Genomic DNA, 16,981 nt, shown 5'->3' on the forward strand with positions numbered 1-16,981 from the left:
GGTCTGTGATCGCTTTTCTAAAATGGTCCATCTGGTGCCCTTGGTTAAATTGCCTTCCTCCTCTGATTTGGTGCCTTTGTTCTTCCAGCATGTGGTTCGTTTGCATGGCATTCCTGAGAATATTGTTTCTGACAGAGGTTCCCAGTTTGTTTCAAGGTTCTGGCGAGCCTTTTGTGGTAGGATGGGCATTGACCTATCTTTTTCCTCGGCTTTCCATCCTCAGACTAATGGCCAGACCGAACGAACCAATCAGACCTTGGAAACATATCTGAGATGTTTTGTTTCTGCAGACCAGGATGATTGGGTGTCCTTTTTGCCGTTGGCTGAGTTCGCCCTTAATAATCGGGCCAGCTCGGCTACTTTGGTCTCTCCATTTTTCTGCAATTCTGGGTTCCATCCTCGTTTCTCTTCAGGACAGGTTGAGTCTTCGGACTGTCCTGGTGTGGATTCTGTGGTGGACAGGTTGCAGCAGATCTGGACTCGGGTAGTGGACAATTTGACCTTGTCCCAGGAGAAGGCTCAACTTTTCGCTAATCGCAGACGCCGTGTGGGTCCCCGACTTCGTGTTGGGGATCTGGTTTGGTTATCTTCTCGTCATATTCCTATGAAGGTTTCCTCTCCTAAATTTAAACCTCGTTTTATTGGTCCGTATAGGATTTCTGAGATTCTCAATCCTGTGTCCTTTCGTCTGACCCTCCCGGACTCTTTTTCCATACATAATGTATTCCATAGGTCGTTGTTGCGGAGATACGTGGCACCTATGGTTCCATCTGTTGAGCCTCCTGCCCCTGTTTTGGTGGAGGGGGAATTGGAGTATATTGTGGAGAAAATTTTGGATTCTCGTGTCTCTAGACGGAAACTCCAGTATCTGGTTAAATGGGTTATGCTCAGGAAGATAATTCCTGGGTTTTTGCCTCTGATGTCCATGCTCCAGATCTTGTTCGTGCCTTTCATGTGGCTCATCCTGGTCGGCCTGGGGGCTCTGGTGAGGGTTCGGTGACCCCTCCTCAAGGGGGGGGTACTGTTGTGAATTCTGTGGCTGAATTCACTCCTGTGGTCACAAGTGGTACTGCAGCTTCTGGGCTTCCTCCCTCAGGTGTTCTGGTGAGCTCGTTTGCTGCCTTGTTATTTAACTCCACCTGATTCTGTCTTCCTTGCTCCTTGTCAATGTTCCAGTGTTGGATCTGAGCTTCTGGATCTTTCCTGTGGCCTGCTGCTCTGCTTAGATAAGTGCTTCTTTGCTTTTGTTGCTGTTTTTTCTGTCCAGCTTGTCTATTCGTTTTTGCTGGAAGCTCTGAGACGCAAAGGGTGTACCGCCGTGCCGTTAGTTCGGCACGGTGGGTCTTTTTGCCCCCTTTGCGTGGTTTTTTGCTTTAGGGTTTTTTGTAGACTGCAAAGTTCTCTTTGCTATCCTCGCTCTATCTAGAATATCGGGCCTCACTTTGCTGAATCTATTTCATCCCTACGTTTTGTCTTTTCATCTTGCTAACAGTCATTATATGTGGGGGGCTGCCTTTTCCTTTGGGGTATTTCTCTGAGGCAAGTCAGGCTTGTATTTCTATCTTCAGGCTAGTCAGTTCCTCAGGCTGTGCCGAGTTGCATAGGTAGTGTCAGGCGCAATCCACAGCTGCCTTTAGTTGTGTGTAGGATAGGTTCAGGTATTGCGGTCTACAGAGATTCCATGTCTCAGAGCTCGTTCTATTGTTTTTGGGTTTTTGTCAGATCACTGTATGTGCTCTGATTACTGGCACACTGTGTTACTGGATTGCCTTCATAACAGGTAAGATCCTTCTGCAATTAAAATCACCAGAGGCTCTCTGACAGAGCACTCCACCCATCAGCCTATGTATAAATATCAAAAGGCAGTCACTTACAAACAGAAAACTGTTGTACACCGGTGCATACCTGTTTTATTTTTGGAAGTGACAGTGAGTTTTGTTATTTCCAGTGGGGGAGAAAAGTATTTGATTCCTTGATGATTTTGTAAGTTTGCCCACTGACAAAGACATGAACAGGCTATAATTTTAATGGCAGGTTAAGTTTAACATTGAGAGATAGAATATCAAAAATAAAATCCAGAAAAACACATTGTATAAAGTATATAAATTTATTTTCATTTTGCAGTTTGAAATAAGTATTTGATCCCTCTGGCAAACAAAACTTACTGTAATACTTGGTGGCAAAACCCTTGTTGGCAAGCACACCAGTCAGATGTTCTTTTGCAGTTGATGATGAGGTTTGCGCACATGTCAGGAGGAATTTTTTTTTCCAATTCTCTTTGCAGCTTATCTCTAAATCATTAAGACTTTGAGGATGTCGCTTGGCAACTTGGAGTTTCAACTCCATAAGTTTTCTATGGGATTAAGGTTTGTGTTGTTTGAAGACCCAGCCACGACCCATTTTTAATGTCCTGGCAGAGGGAAAGAAGTTGACACTCAGGATTTTACAGTACATGGCTCCATCGATTCTCCCATTGATGTGGTGAAGTAGTCCTGTGCTCTAAGCGGAGAAACACCTCCCAAAACATAATATTTCCACCTCCATTTTTGACAGTGGGGATGATGTTCTTTGGGTCATCACAGGCAGTATTTCCCTCCAAACATGGCAAGTTGAGTTAATGCCAAAGACCTCAATATTTGTCTCATCTGATCATAGCACCTCCTAATCACAGAATCATCCATGTGTTCATTGGCAAACTTCAGACGGGCCTGCACATCTGCCTTCTTGAGCAGGGGACCTTACAGGCACTGCAGGATTTCAAACCTTTATGGCATAATGTGTTACCAATGGTTTTCTTGGTGACTGTGGTCCCAGCTGCCTTGAGATCATTAACAAGTTCCCCTGTGTAGTTTTAGGCTGATCTCTCACGTTCCTCATGATCAAGGATACCCCACAAGGTGAGATTTTACATGGTGCTCCAGATCAATGTCAGTTGATGGTCATTTTATATTTTTTCCATCTTCTTACTATTGCACCAACAGTTGTCTCCTTCTCACCCAGCATCTTACTTATGGTTTTGTAGCCCATTACAGCTCTGTGCAGGTCTATGATCTTGTCCATGACATCCTTAGAAAGCTCTTTGGTCTTGCCCATGTTGTACAGGTTAGAGTCTGAACTATTTGTCCACACATGAATGGAATGAAACGCTACGGCAGGAGACCCAGGAGAATCCCACTGCTGACACAAAGCTAAAAAGACTGCAGTTTGCCAAAATGTATGTAAGCCAGAACCCTGAGAAAGTGTCTTGTGGACAGATGTTACCTAGATAGAGCTTTTTGGTAAAGCACATCAATCCACTGTTCACTGAAAATGGAATGAGTACTACAAAGAAAAGAGCACAGTACCTACAGTCAAATATATTGGAAGTACAAAGATGTTTTGGGGTTATTTTGCATCCTCTGGCACCTGGTGTCTTGACTGTGTGCAAGGCATCACAAAGGATTTTAGGTCGCATTGTAGTGCCCAGTGTCAGAAAGTTGTGTTTGCTTCCTAGTTCATGGGTCTTCCAGCAGGAGAATGACCCTAAACATACTTCAATAAGCACCCAGAAATGGATGGAAACAAAGTGCTGGAGAGTTCTGAAGTGGCAGTGTGCTGTTCAGCTAAGGCCCCTTTCAGATCCCCTTTGGATCCTAAAAAAAAACAGCATGCTCAGTTAAAAAAAAAAAAAAACGGAATCAGTCGCTGGATTCTGTCATTTGACGGATCCGGCACCCATAGGCTTCCATTCTAGCAAGCGATGGACCCGTCGCTGTCCGTTTTTTCGACGGACACAAAAAAAACGTTACTATGTCCGTTGTCTCCGGCCGCCGGACAAACAATTTTCGACGGATCCGGCGAACGACAGATGAAACATGAGGCCATCCGTCACAATCCTTCGCTAATACAAGTCTATGAGAAAAAAACGGATCCAGTGGCATCAGTCGCCGGATCCGTTTTTTTCTTAATTCGACGGATTGCGACTGATGGCAAAAAACTGATGTGTGAAAGGGGCCTAATTGTCTGCAAAGGCTTCAGCCATTAGAGGAACATGTGCCTAGTGTTATATGTCTTCCTTCATTATCTAAGAAACTATAGGAGAGATCAGCCAAATAGGGTCTTATCCGAGAAATACAGTTAGTTTAGCAGTCCGATTTAAGCTCCCCTGTTCAATCTGTTAAAGACGCATATAATGTAGAAAATCAGCTGCAGCGGATCCACGGGTCAGCAAGCGACCATCAGACTGTAGAGGGAGTTATTGGACAATATTCCGCGCTGCCGACAGAATGGAGACGTATATCCCAGTATGATACAGTAAGGTGGTGGTTTATTTCAGCGCGTTTCGAAGTGTATAACTTGCTCTTGAGGAAAAATCACATCTGATGTACATTATGCCCAGCTCATGCTTCTGGAGACATGCACCTGTAAATTAGGTGGCCTCTCATCACTACAGAAATGACAAACATGCGGGTGCTAAATGTTGTTTAGGCACAATGGGGCTCAGAAGGGAGGGGGGCATTTGGATTTGGGAGTAGAGAATTTGCTGAATTCATTTTGGGGAGCGAGGAACCATTTCGCTTTTCCAAGGCCATTGTACTACCATTAATGGGAATGCCCCCTATATTTCCGATAACAAATAATGGACCTGAGTGGGGACTTGCTTTTTTGTGGATTGAGTTGAAGCTTTTATTGGGAACATTTTACATAACGTTTGGGATCACATTTATCTGGCGCTCTACGCTGAGTACTTACTTTGGGGTTTCCATCAAAATCTCCGAGTGATGTCACAGATGAAACCCCCGAGGGATCCATTCACTATAATGAGGCAGCAGAGTTACTATGGACTCCGTCTGGCCCTCTGTTCAGCGGTGTCCTTTTCAGAAGTGCACAAAACTGTGGCCGACGGCACTTTTATGCGATCCTAAAAAGACGGACACCGCCGGACCACAGGTCAGACGGCGTCCACAGTGCCTCCATCTGTCTCATTTTAGGGAATTTTTCCCCAGGGGTTCCATCTGAATCACTTATTTCAGAGATTTACACGGAAACCCCGTTGTAAGCACTCAACGCAGCGCGCAGGATAAATGTGCGCCAGGCATTACTGCGATCTTTGGGAGGCTGTTGTGAATTCTGTTGTCGGGCTCCCTCCTGTGGTCATGAATGGTACTTCGGCTGGTTCTGTCCATGGACTTCCTCTGGTGGCTGTGGGTGTTTCTGAGTTTCCTTCCACAGGTGACGAGGCTAAGTCGTTAGTGGGCTGCTCTATTTAACTCCACTTGGATCTTTGCCCCATGCCAGCTGTCAATGTTGTACTATTGGTCTAGTTCGCTCCTGGATCGTTCTGGTTACCTGTTTATTCCAGCAGAAGCTAAGTTCCTCTTTGCTATTTTCTTGTTTGCTATTTTTTCTGTCCAGCTTGCTATTGTGAATATTGCCTTGCTTGCTGGAAGCTCTGGGACGCAGAGGGGCGCCTCCGCACCGTGAGTCGGTGCAGACGGTTTTTTATTCCCTGCTCACTCTGCGTGGCTTTTTGTAGGTTTTTGTGCTGACCGCAAAGTTACCTTTCCTATCCTCTGTCTGTTCAGTAAGTCGGGCCTCTCTTTGCTAAATCTATTTCATCTCTGTGTTTGTGATTTCATCTTACTCACAGTCAATATATGTGGGGGCTGCCTTTTCCTTTGGGGAATTTCTCTGAGGCAAGGTAGGCTTTATTTTCCTATCTTTAGGGCTAGCTAGTTCTGAGGCTGTGACGAGTTGCATAGGGAGCGTTAGGAGCAATCCACGGCTATTTCTAGTGTGTGTGATAGGATTAGGGATTGCGGTCAGCAGAGTTTCCACTTCCCAGAGCTTGTCCTGTATTTTTGTAGCTATCAGGTCTTTCCGGGTGCTCTTGACCATCAGGTCCATTCTTGTCCTAACCACCAGGTCATAACCTCGTGACCCCATTCCGTCACATTGTGACCCCATTCCGTCACATTTCCTCCAGTCCCTTTCCCCGGCTGTCACCTCTCACCTAACAAAAATATTCAACCTTTCCCTCACTTCCGGTATTTTTCCCTCCTCATTTAAGCATGCCATCATACATCCATTACTTAAAAAACCATCCCTCGACCAAAACTGTGCCGCTAATTATAGACCTGTCTCTAATCTTCCCTTCATCTCTAAACTCCTCGAACGCCTGGTCCACTCCCGTCTTACCCGCTATCTCTCAGATAACTCTCTTCTCGACCCTCTTCAATCTGGTTTCCGCTCTTTACACTCTACTGAAACTGCCCTCACTAAAGTCTCTAATGACCTACTAACAGCTAAATCTAATGGTCACTACTCCATGCTAATTCTCTTGGATCTCTCTGCAGCATTTGATACTGTGGATCATCAGCTCCTCCTCACTATGCTCCGCTCCATCGGCCTCAAGGACACCGTTCTCTCCTGGTTCTCCTCCTATCTCTCTGACCGATCCTTCACTGTATGTTTCGCTGGTTCCTCCTCCTCTCACCTTCCCCTTACTGTTGGGGTTCCTCAAGGATCAGTCCTAGGCCCCCTCCTCTTCTCTTTGTATACTGCCCCTATTGGACAAACAATCAGTAGATTTGGCTTCCAGTACCATCTCTATGCTGACGACACCCAACTATACACTTCTTCTCCTGATCTCACGCCTGCCTTATTAGAAAACACCAGTGATTGTCTTACCGCTGTCTCTAGCATCATGTCCTCCCTCTATCTGAAACTAAACCTGTCAAAAACTGAACTCCTCGTGTTTTCTCCCTCTACTAACCTACCTTTGCCTGACATTGCCATCTCCGTTTGCGGTTCCACCATTACTCCAAAGCAACATGCCCGCTGCCTTGGGGTCATCCTTGATTCTGACCTTTCATTCACCCCCCACATCCGATCACTGGCTCGCTCTTCTTACCTGCATCTCAAAAACATTTCTAGAATTCGCCCTTTTCTTACTTTCGACTCTGCAAAAACTCTTACTGTTTCACTTATTCATTCTCGTCTGGACTATTGTAACTCTCTACTAATCGGCCTCCCTCTTACCAAACTCTCCCCGCTCCAATCTGTCCTGAATGCTGCTGCCAGGATCATATTCCTCACCAACCGTTACACCGATGCCTCTACCTTGTGCCAGTCATTACACTGGTTACCCATCCACTCAAGAATCCAGTACAAAACTACTACCCTCATCCACAAAGCACTCCATGGCTCAGCACCACCCTACATCTCCTCTCTGGTCTCAGTCTACCACCCTACCCGTGCCCTCCGCTCCGCTGATGACCTCAGGTTAGCATCCTCAATAATCAGAACCTCCCACTCCCGTCTCCAAGACTTTACACGTGCTGCGCCGATTCTTTGGAATGCACTACCTAGGATAATACGATTAATCCCCAATCCCCACAGTTTTAAGCGTGCCCTAAAAACTCATTTGTTCAGACTGGCCTACCGCCTCAATGCATTAACCTAACGATCCCTGTGTGGCCTATATTAAAAAAAAAAAAAAAAAAATTAACTGGTTCATGCAGCTTTACATGAACACCCAAGCCTTACACTATGGCTGGTCCGAATAACTATAGCAATTGTTACCATCCACCTCTCGTGTCTCCCCTTTTCCTCATAGTTTGTAAGCTTACGAGCAGGGCCCTCACTCCTCTTGGTATCTGTTTTGAACTGTATTTCTGTTATGCTGTAATGTCTATTGTATGTACAAGTCCCCTCTATAATTTGTAAAGCGCTGCGGAATATGTTGGCGCTATATAAATAAAAATTATATTATATATATTATATATAACAGGAGGCAGAATGAAAAAAATCCATAGCATGTGAAGAATTGGTTTTATTTATTTTTTACACCGTTCCTTGTGCGGTATAAGTGATTAGGTGACTTTATTCTTTGGGTCAGTGCGATTACAACGATTTCAGATTTATATCGAATTTGTATATTTGGCTGCTGTCACGCGTTAAAATATGCTTTTTTATTGCCAAAACTAGTTTTTGCATCACCATATTTTGAGAGCTGATTTTTTTCATATTTTGGCTGACAGTCACGTTATGGCTTGTTTTAGCAGGAAGAGCTGACTTTTTTATTGGTACCATTTTCGGGCACATGACGTTTTTTGATCATTCTCTATTCTGATTTTTGGGAGACACAATGAACAAAAAACAGCAATTCAGGAATTGCTTTCTGTTTTGTTTTTTTATACGGTTCCACGTAGGTTAAAATTTGGTAAGACCGCTTTATTCTTCGAGTTAGTACGATTACAGCGATATCTCATTTATATTTTTTTATTTTTTGGCGCTTTTACACAATAAAAACTATTTTATAGAAAAAATAATTATTTTGCAACGCTTTATTCTGCGTGCTATAACCTTTTATTTTTCTGCCGATGGAACTTGATTTTGTGGGACAAGATGATGTTTTCAACGGTACCATTTTTATTTAAATCCGCCTTTTTGATTGCGTTGTATTGCACTTTTTGTTTGGCAGTATGATAAAGCATTGTTTCTTGCCTCGTTTTTTTTTTTTTTTTACGGTGTTCACTGAAGGGGTTAATTAGTGGGACAATTTTATAGAGCAGGTCGTTATGGACGTGGCGATACCAAATGTTTACTTTTATTGTTTTTGTTTTTTTAATTTACATAAATGTAGTTATTGGAAAAATATTTATTTTTCTTTATTTAGGATTTTTTTTAAATATTTGTACACTTTGTAAAAATATTTTTTTTTTACTTTTTCACATTGTCCCACGATGGGACATTACTATATTACATCAGATCGCTGATCTGGCACACTGCACCGCAGAGTATCAGATAAGCAATCTGACAGGCAAGGAAGGAGGCATGTCAGCATCTGCTGTCAGCAGGCGCTCAAAAGCCACTTTCCCTGCAGGACCTGGAAGGACCCCGTGGCCATCTTGGAGCTGGGGGTCTCCATGGAGACCATCAGGAAACCCAATCGCATCGCGTTGTCCTGATGGAAGTATGTAGGGAGCCCCCTCCCTGCGCGATGCCCCTCTTATGACTCTGCCGCAACTGACAACGGCATCAGAGAGATTAAATGCCAACACCGATCGTGGGTGTTGCTGCGGGGTGTCAGCTGTCACATGCAGCTGACACCCGCACACGATCACCATGGCGCTCAGCGTGATCATGCTGATGTAATAGTGCTGTTTGCAGGAATGCACCTCCTGCAGTGCAGTACTAGCATGGTGCAAGTCGGGAAGGGGTTAAAAACAACAGTATCACTGGGCTTGATTGGCAGCAAACTCGCCTGACCTGAACCCCATAGAGAATCTATGGAGTATTGTCAAGAGGAAGATGAGAGACACCAGACCCAACAATGCAGACTAGCTGAAGGCTGCTATCAAAGCAACCTGGGCTTCCATAACCCCTCAGCAGTGCCACAGGCTGATCACCTCCATGTCACACTGCATTGATGCAGTAACTGATGCAAAAGGAGCCGCGACCAAGTACTGAGTGCATTTACTGAACATACATTTTAGTAGGACAACATTTTGGATTTTACAATTATTTTTTTTTCAAGCTGATTGTTATAAAGTATTCTAATTTATTGAGATAATGACATTTGGGTTTTCATGGGCTGTAAGCCATAATCATCAACATTAACACAAATAAAGACTTGAAATAGATCACTCTGTGTGTAATGACTCTATAAAATATGAGTTTCCCTTTTTGCATTGAAGAACTGAAATAAATTAACTTTTTGATGATATTCTAATTTAGTGAGAAGCACCTGTAAGTTCCATTGAACCGTGCGGAGAGCTTAAAATTGCTGATGGGAGAAAGCGCCTTCACATATGAGAGACCTGGAGCAGTTTGCAAAAGAAAAGTCCAAAATTCCAGTTGAGAAGTGTAAGAAGCTTGTGGATGGTTATAGGAAGCGATTGATTGCAGCTATTTATTCCAAAGGGTGCAAACAAATATTAAGCTGAGGGTGCCAACAATCTTGTCCGGCCCATTTTCAGGGTTTTGTGTGAAATTATGTCCAATTTGCCTTTTTTCTCCATTTTTTTTATGTTATATATATATATATATATATATATATATATATTAAAACTTCACCTTTCATAGGAATACATTAAAAGATCAAATCACTAATATAAAACCTGATAATCATTTAGCATAAGAGGCCAACACATGACTGCTGGCCTGATATTCAAAAGGACACTGATGTTGCCCTACCGTGCTGCGGAGGTTAGCACCTCGTGCACTCATGGCGCCCCCAATCACTGCCGCCTCTCCCTATTAGGTCCCAAAATGGAAAGAAGGAGAGGACAGTGGAAATACAACAGCAAAAACATGAAAAAAGTGTTGTTCCAATACACACAAAGGAAATATACATGTGTATAACAAAGCATGTGTAATTGCAATAATTTTCTGGAAGAATTTCAAGAGTGCCAACACTTTCGGCTATGACTGTATTGTGAGTAAGGTGAATATAGTAAATATAATAAACTTCTTTCTGAAAACTTGGCTGAACCTGCCGGTGAGATGGAGGGATCACGATGGTCACCGGGTTATAAAGGATCAATGACGCCATTCCTAGGATGAGACATTGAAGATCTGTTCCAGGACACAATGGACACTCTGCCATTACTGTATTCACCACTAGATGGCGCAGTTACTTTAATATTCACAGGTATTTGGCGCCTTCAGCACCAGGGACAGTGCAGCCCTTTGTAGCAGTTACATAGCTATTACATCATGATTATTTACTGCATAGTCTACAGATATTATTTTTATATATATTTTGGTTAACAATTGTATGTGCACTTTCGAATTATAATTTGTTATTTTGGTACTAATGTTGTGTTACCCTAAGATGTATTTTTTGTTTGTGTTAGTCATTGTTCACCATTATTTCTTATGTTATATGCCTTAATTTAGAAAATTAGTGATTTTGCGTCAGGAAGCATGTCAGTAAATGTGGTGCCACATAGCGGTAGTACGTCTAAACACGTGTAGGCGGTGGTATACGGAGGAGCACCTTCAGTTCACCGGCCCCCTGATAGGCGTTTATACCCATGGTGCGTCTTTTTGTTGACATTTTTACGTTTAATGGGAACTTGTCAGATAAAAACGCTATTTGCCTACAGCTGGAGGGATAATCTGCAGGAACAAGTCTAATGGATGAGCGGCTGCAGAGAGAAAATTAAATTATATCTTCCGGGAGACTTTCGCTTCCAGTCATTGGGGCGGCACAGCAAGTAATCAATCCTACAGCCACCGGGCGCACGGACCGCGTGCACTGCATACGCACTGCTGTGCTTCATACACACTGCTGCGCTACATACACACACTGCTGTACTGCACACACACACTGCTGCGCTACATGCACACTGCTGCACTGAACACACACTGCTGCGCTGCACAAACACTGCTACGCTGCATACACACACTGCTGCGCTACATAAACACTGCTGTGCTTCATACACACACTGCTGCGCTGCCCACACACTCCTGCGCTACATACACACTGCTGTGCTGCACACACACTGCTGCGCTACATACACACTGCAGCACTGTACACACACTGCTGCGCTGCACATGCACACACTGCTACGTTGCATACACACACTGCTGCGCTACATAAACACTGCTGTGCTTCATACACACACTGCTGCGCTGCCCACACACTCCTGCGCTACATACAGACTGCTGCACTGCACACACACTCCTGCGCTACATACACACTGCTGCACTGCACACACACTGCTGTGCTGCACAAACACTCCTACGTTGCATACCACACACACTGCTGCGCTACATACACACACTGCTGTGCTTCCTACACACAGTGCTGCGCTACTTACACACTGCTGCGCTACATACACACTGCTGTGCTTCATACACACACTACTGCTGTGCTTCATACACACACTGCTGCACTGCACACACACACACTGCTGCGCTACATACACACTGCTGTGCTTCATACACACACTACTGTGCTGCCCACACTACTGCTGTGCTTCATACACAAACGCAGTGTGTGTATGCGGCACAGCAGTGTGTGTATGCAACATAGCAGTGTGTGTATGCAACATAGCAGTGTGTGTGCAATGTAGCAGTGTGTGTGCAGCGCAGCAGTGTGTGTATGAAGCACAGCAGTGTGTGTATGTAGCGCAGCAGTGTGTATACAACGTAGCAGTGTTTGTGCAGCGCAGCAATGTGTGTGTGCAGTACAGCCGTGTGTATGCAACGTAGCAGTGTGTGTGTGCAATGTAGCAGTGTTTGTGCAGCGCAGCAGTGTGTGTATGTAGCACAGCAGTCTGTGTATGAAGCACAGCAGTAGTGTGGGCAGCGCAGTAGTGTGTGTATGAAGCACAGCAGTGTGTATGTTGCGCAGCAGTGTGTGTGTGCAGTGCTTCATACACACTGCTGCGCTACATACACACACAGTTGCGCTGACTGCATGCACACACTGCTACATTGCACACACACTGCTATGTTGCATACACACACTGCTGTGCTGCATACACACACTGCTGAGCTGCATACACACACACTGCGGCGCTGCACAGGCGGTAAGTCATGGTGCAAGGGGTTGATTCCAGCGCACTGTATAGTGAATGATGACTGTAAGCATTGTCCTTGTCACCCCGATGGCGAGTGGCTTCACGGAGAATATAACTTCATTTTCTCCCTGCAGCCGCTGCTCCAGTAAGCGGCCGAACATGTCAATATTTAAAGGGAACCTGTCAGCTAAAAAAAAAAATGCTATCTGCAGAGTGCGCGATAATCTACAGGTAAATAGGGTTTTTGTTTTAGGCAACAAGTTCTACAGCTTTTACCTGTGTGAATTAATGAGTGAGCACCTGTAACATATAGAGGAGAATAAACAACCTGGAATATGTCGCAGCCCTGGGACGTCGGGTATTGAAGTGTCCAGATATTTCTCTGCTCCTTGTTTCCACAGTTGTCTATTTTAGGGTGAGTGGGTCGCATCATGCGGCATATATGCATTTTTTTTGGGGGGCGGTCTATTTTTATTTTTTATGGTCAAAGGAGAGATCTGCATTGGTGCAATGACGGGCGCTGATCGTAACGCGAGGATTGGCGAGTCCTGGCCCCGGCAATCACACGACCAATCGCTGCCTCACTGAGAGCAGAGAGGATCGTAGCGATGACGCTGCTGGATTCCTAAGCGCTGTGGATCTCGTAGATATATGGCGGGATGATCGCTGCGGACAGCGGACATCCTCCACGTGATAATCAATCCTGTCTCCTGTGTATCCGCACCGCCGCCCTCTTTCTTATCACACATTTACCTTTTGTGCATTATTATTATTTTACAAGAATATGCACTTAAAATAACTGCAGGCCGTTGCATAGCAACAACCAATGTGACGACGGAAACAAGAGAGCGATGATTTTCACCATTTAATGGAGACCTGTAAGGAGGTTATTGCTGTGTTCTATCATGTGCATTGTGCTCACAGTCGCTCATTGCAGGCGGCCGCGGGAGCAACAGGCGGATAAATATATATAAGGCAATATGAACGCTGGCGTGAAAACCAAAAAGGGCTTATTTTTGTACGTTCTTTTATTTTGACCACTTTGCGATTTTTTTTTTAATAAAAACCATGTCTTGTATTTCTCGATGGCGTTTTTAAGGAATCACAGAACCCATGAGCCGCACGGTTGCTCTGGTGGAAAAGGCAACAAAAAAAAACAAAGTGCAGAATGATGTGCTGTAAAATGCCAAATATATAATTCACAGATAACAAGACCCCGGCCCTCACTGAAGAGGGCATACATTATTGATATAATCTTTAGTCTCGGCCATTTTACGGTCAATTCTGCTCATAGAAATGGGGAAAAAAAAATCAATGGATGTCTATGAGGAAAAGACACCGCGTAGTAATATAAAATGCTCATGTTTAGAGAATACTGCAGATTCGAAAAATGCTATAAAAATAAGTTTGATATTTTTCTACAGCAAAGATATATATCTTTGTGCCGTGTTAGCCAGTAGATAGAAAAATATTTATAATTGAGAGTCCTCAGTGGTTGATACCTTTTAATGGCTAACTGAAAAGATGGTAACAAATTGCAAGCTTTCAAGACTACACAGGTCTCTTAATCAGTCATACAATAAGACAGGGCAAAAACTGAGAACAAGGATGAATTCTCACCGCCACACAATAAGAGAAAAAGGAATGGATCTACCTGTGGCCAAACATTTTTGTATCCCAGATCACAGCATCATAGACATGAGATTACTAGTGATGAGCGAATATACTCATTACTCGAGATTTCTCGAGCACGCTCGGGTGTCCTCCGAGTATTTTTCAGTGCTCGGAGATTTAGTTTTTATTGCCGCAGCTGAATGATTTACATCTCTTAGCCAGCATAGGTACATGTGGGGATTCCCTAGCAACCAGGCAACCCCCACATGTACTTATGCTGGCTAACAGATGTAAATCATTCAGCTGCAGCAATAAAAACTAAATTTCCGAGCACTAAAAAATACTCAGAGGACACTCGAGCGTGCTCGGGAAATCTCGAGTAACGAGTATATTCGCTCATCACTAGAGATTACTTGTATTAAAGGGTAATTTCAAATCTCAGAGAGACAGAAGAGTCTTGGAGTATAAGCTTATGATGACCTTTGACAGTCTCAGTGCAGGAATGAATGTGTCGCATGGATTTATGTCTTTTTACGTCAATTAAGGAATTTGCTCCTCAGACCTTGTGGGGGCATCATAACATAGAACCAGACCCCAATCAGAGGACAATAAAACATTCACACTCCTTATCTATGAACTGTTCCAATATTTATGGACATAACTGTTTATCACTGTCCCATAATGGTAGTTTTGCTTCACGTCACCTGTCTTATCTATGACATTATTTCTGGCCTGTATTGTGCATAAATATGTGATTCTTCAGAATTTCTATTAGTCTATGCCTGATGAAGAGACCTGTGTAGTCTCGAAAGCTTGCAATTTGTTACCATCTTTTCAGTTAGCCGTTAAAAGGTATCAACCACTGAGGACTCTCATTTCTAAATATTTTTCTGATATTTTTCAAGTGACTCGCAGCAAATACCTCGAAGCAGCGACAGACAGAAAACACTAAAGATGCTGCATGCGTTAAAAAAAGTATTGGGAATACAATGGCGGGACTTAGAATATGGACACCCGCATTTGTGGCCACTGTTGGGTGCACACGCTCAGGGAGTATATGCCGACAGTCCGGATCAATGGCCAGGGATCTGTGCACTATATGGACCCATTGTAAAAACAGCCCTACACCGCATGGGATACATTTGTTGTGGTGGCGTCAGGATGGGGCGCAGTTTGCTCCTCTCTAAACACGCACTGTGCAGATGAACAGATTTAAAGCGGCTAATAAAGTCATCGTCAGTCATTCTACAAGATAAACCGTTGCCTCCCCCGTATACTGAGGATTCCCGGCCGTTTCTCTGCTGCCAGCCGTATGGTCTCCTGACGCTTCTGCGCTTACCAGCTCGGATAATGACATGACAGCCGGCAGCGGTGACGTCTCTGTGGACCGCGAGCAGAGAAGTGACTGAACAGAGTGTTATATTCCCAGAAAACGGCATTTCATGTACTACATGACTAGAGGCAGAAATCCCTGCACGGGGCACGAGCTCGTAATCTTCCCTTTATGTCTGTGCACTGGATGGCCGATCTCTATGTGCACAATTAGAGAGATGGCATCTTGTCCCCCTACACTCAAGATACTTTCAGTGCCGGCCTGTACGACACGGGCATCTATTCATTTCATGTCAGTCCGTGCAGTGTTCAGCTGATTACCGGGGAGGCCCAACACTTCTATCTACTGTATACAAAGAAAATACCATGCCTTTAAGAACGGTCATCAGATTTCACAATATTAACTGCAGATATTAATAGATCTCAGATCTGATGAGGCTGGTGTACTTATTGTGAATATTCATGTCAGTAGAATGCTTTGTGAAAGTTTAATCTCCGTGTCTGCCCCCAAGTTTGATTGACTGATCTTTGGTCTCCCTTCCTCAGTGTCCCTCCTCCCTGTTGCTGCTTAGTTCTCACACTGCTCAGTACAAGCTGCAGTAATCAGTTGGGCTGGGTGGGAAGACTGAATACATCCCCCTTACGGGATCTCGCACTTTATCAGGAATCATAAAATGCTCATTTTATTATCAGGAATATACTGCCATTCTGATAGCGAGTTTCACAGTTAACACATCAACCTCATCAGGTGTAAGATATCTACATAACATTGTAAGCCATCTCTGTTGCGAGATGATAAATTCCCTTGAAGTCGTGGTTATAATGGTCAGCGTCATGTTCTAGTGCACAAATGTCATCCGAAGGGTGGATTCCAGGCAAACGCACTAGAAATGGGGAGACAGGAGCGTGCATGGAGCCGTGGAGGAAGGTCCGGCGTTGGGTCATCCAAGACCCCAGAGACTGATGTCACAGGGACGACCGGAAGAGCCAGCGCTGCTCATTGGGCACAGGAACTGGAGATCTCAGAAACGGGAAGGGATAAAATGGAAGGTGCAGCCCCTGTAGCAACCTTATAATAAATCTTATCACAATCTACAAATATAAGAGGGGACGGTACAGAGATCTGTATAGTGAAATGTTTACAGCTAGACCTCCGACGCTGACAAGGGGCGTCCTCCACGTCTAATGGTAAGAAGGTTTCATCATCATAGATACAGATTCTTTAGTGTATGAGCAGTGAGAGTATGGATTCTTTACTGTACGAGCAGTATTGTCTGTAGAACTATTCACTGTATGAGCAGTGTGATTATAGAATCAATACTGTAGAAGAAGTGAGACTATAGATTCCTTACTGTTCAAGCAGTGAAACTATGCATTCTTTACTATAAGAGCAGTGCGACTATAGATTCTTTACTGTACAAGTAAAGACAATAGATTCTTTACTATAAGAGCAGTGTGACTATAGATTCTTTACTGTACAAGTAGAGACTATGGATTCTTTACTATAAGAGCAGTGAGAC

The sequence above is a fragment of the Ranitomeya imitator genome, chromosome 2, assembly GCF_032444005.1.
Source record: "Ranitomeya imitator isolate aRanImi1 chromosome 2, aRanImi1.pri, whole genome shotgun sequence".
NCBI classification, from domain to species: Eukaryota; Metazoa; Chordata; class Amphibia; order Anura; family Dendrobatidae; genus Ranitomeya; species Ranitomeya imitator.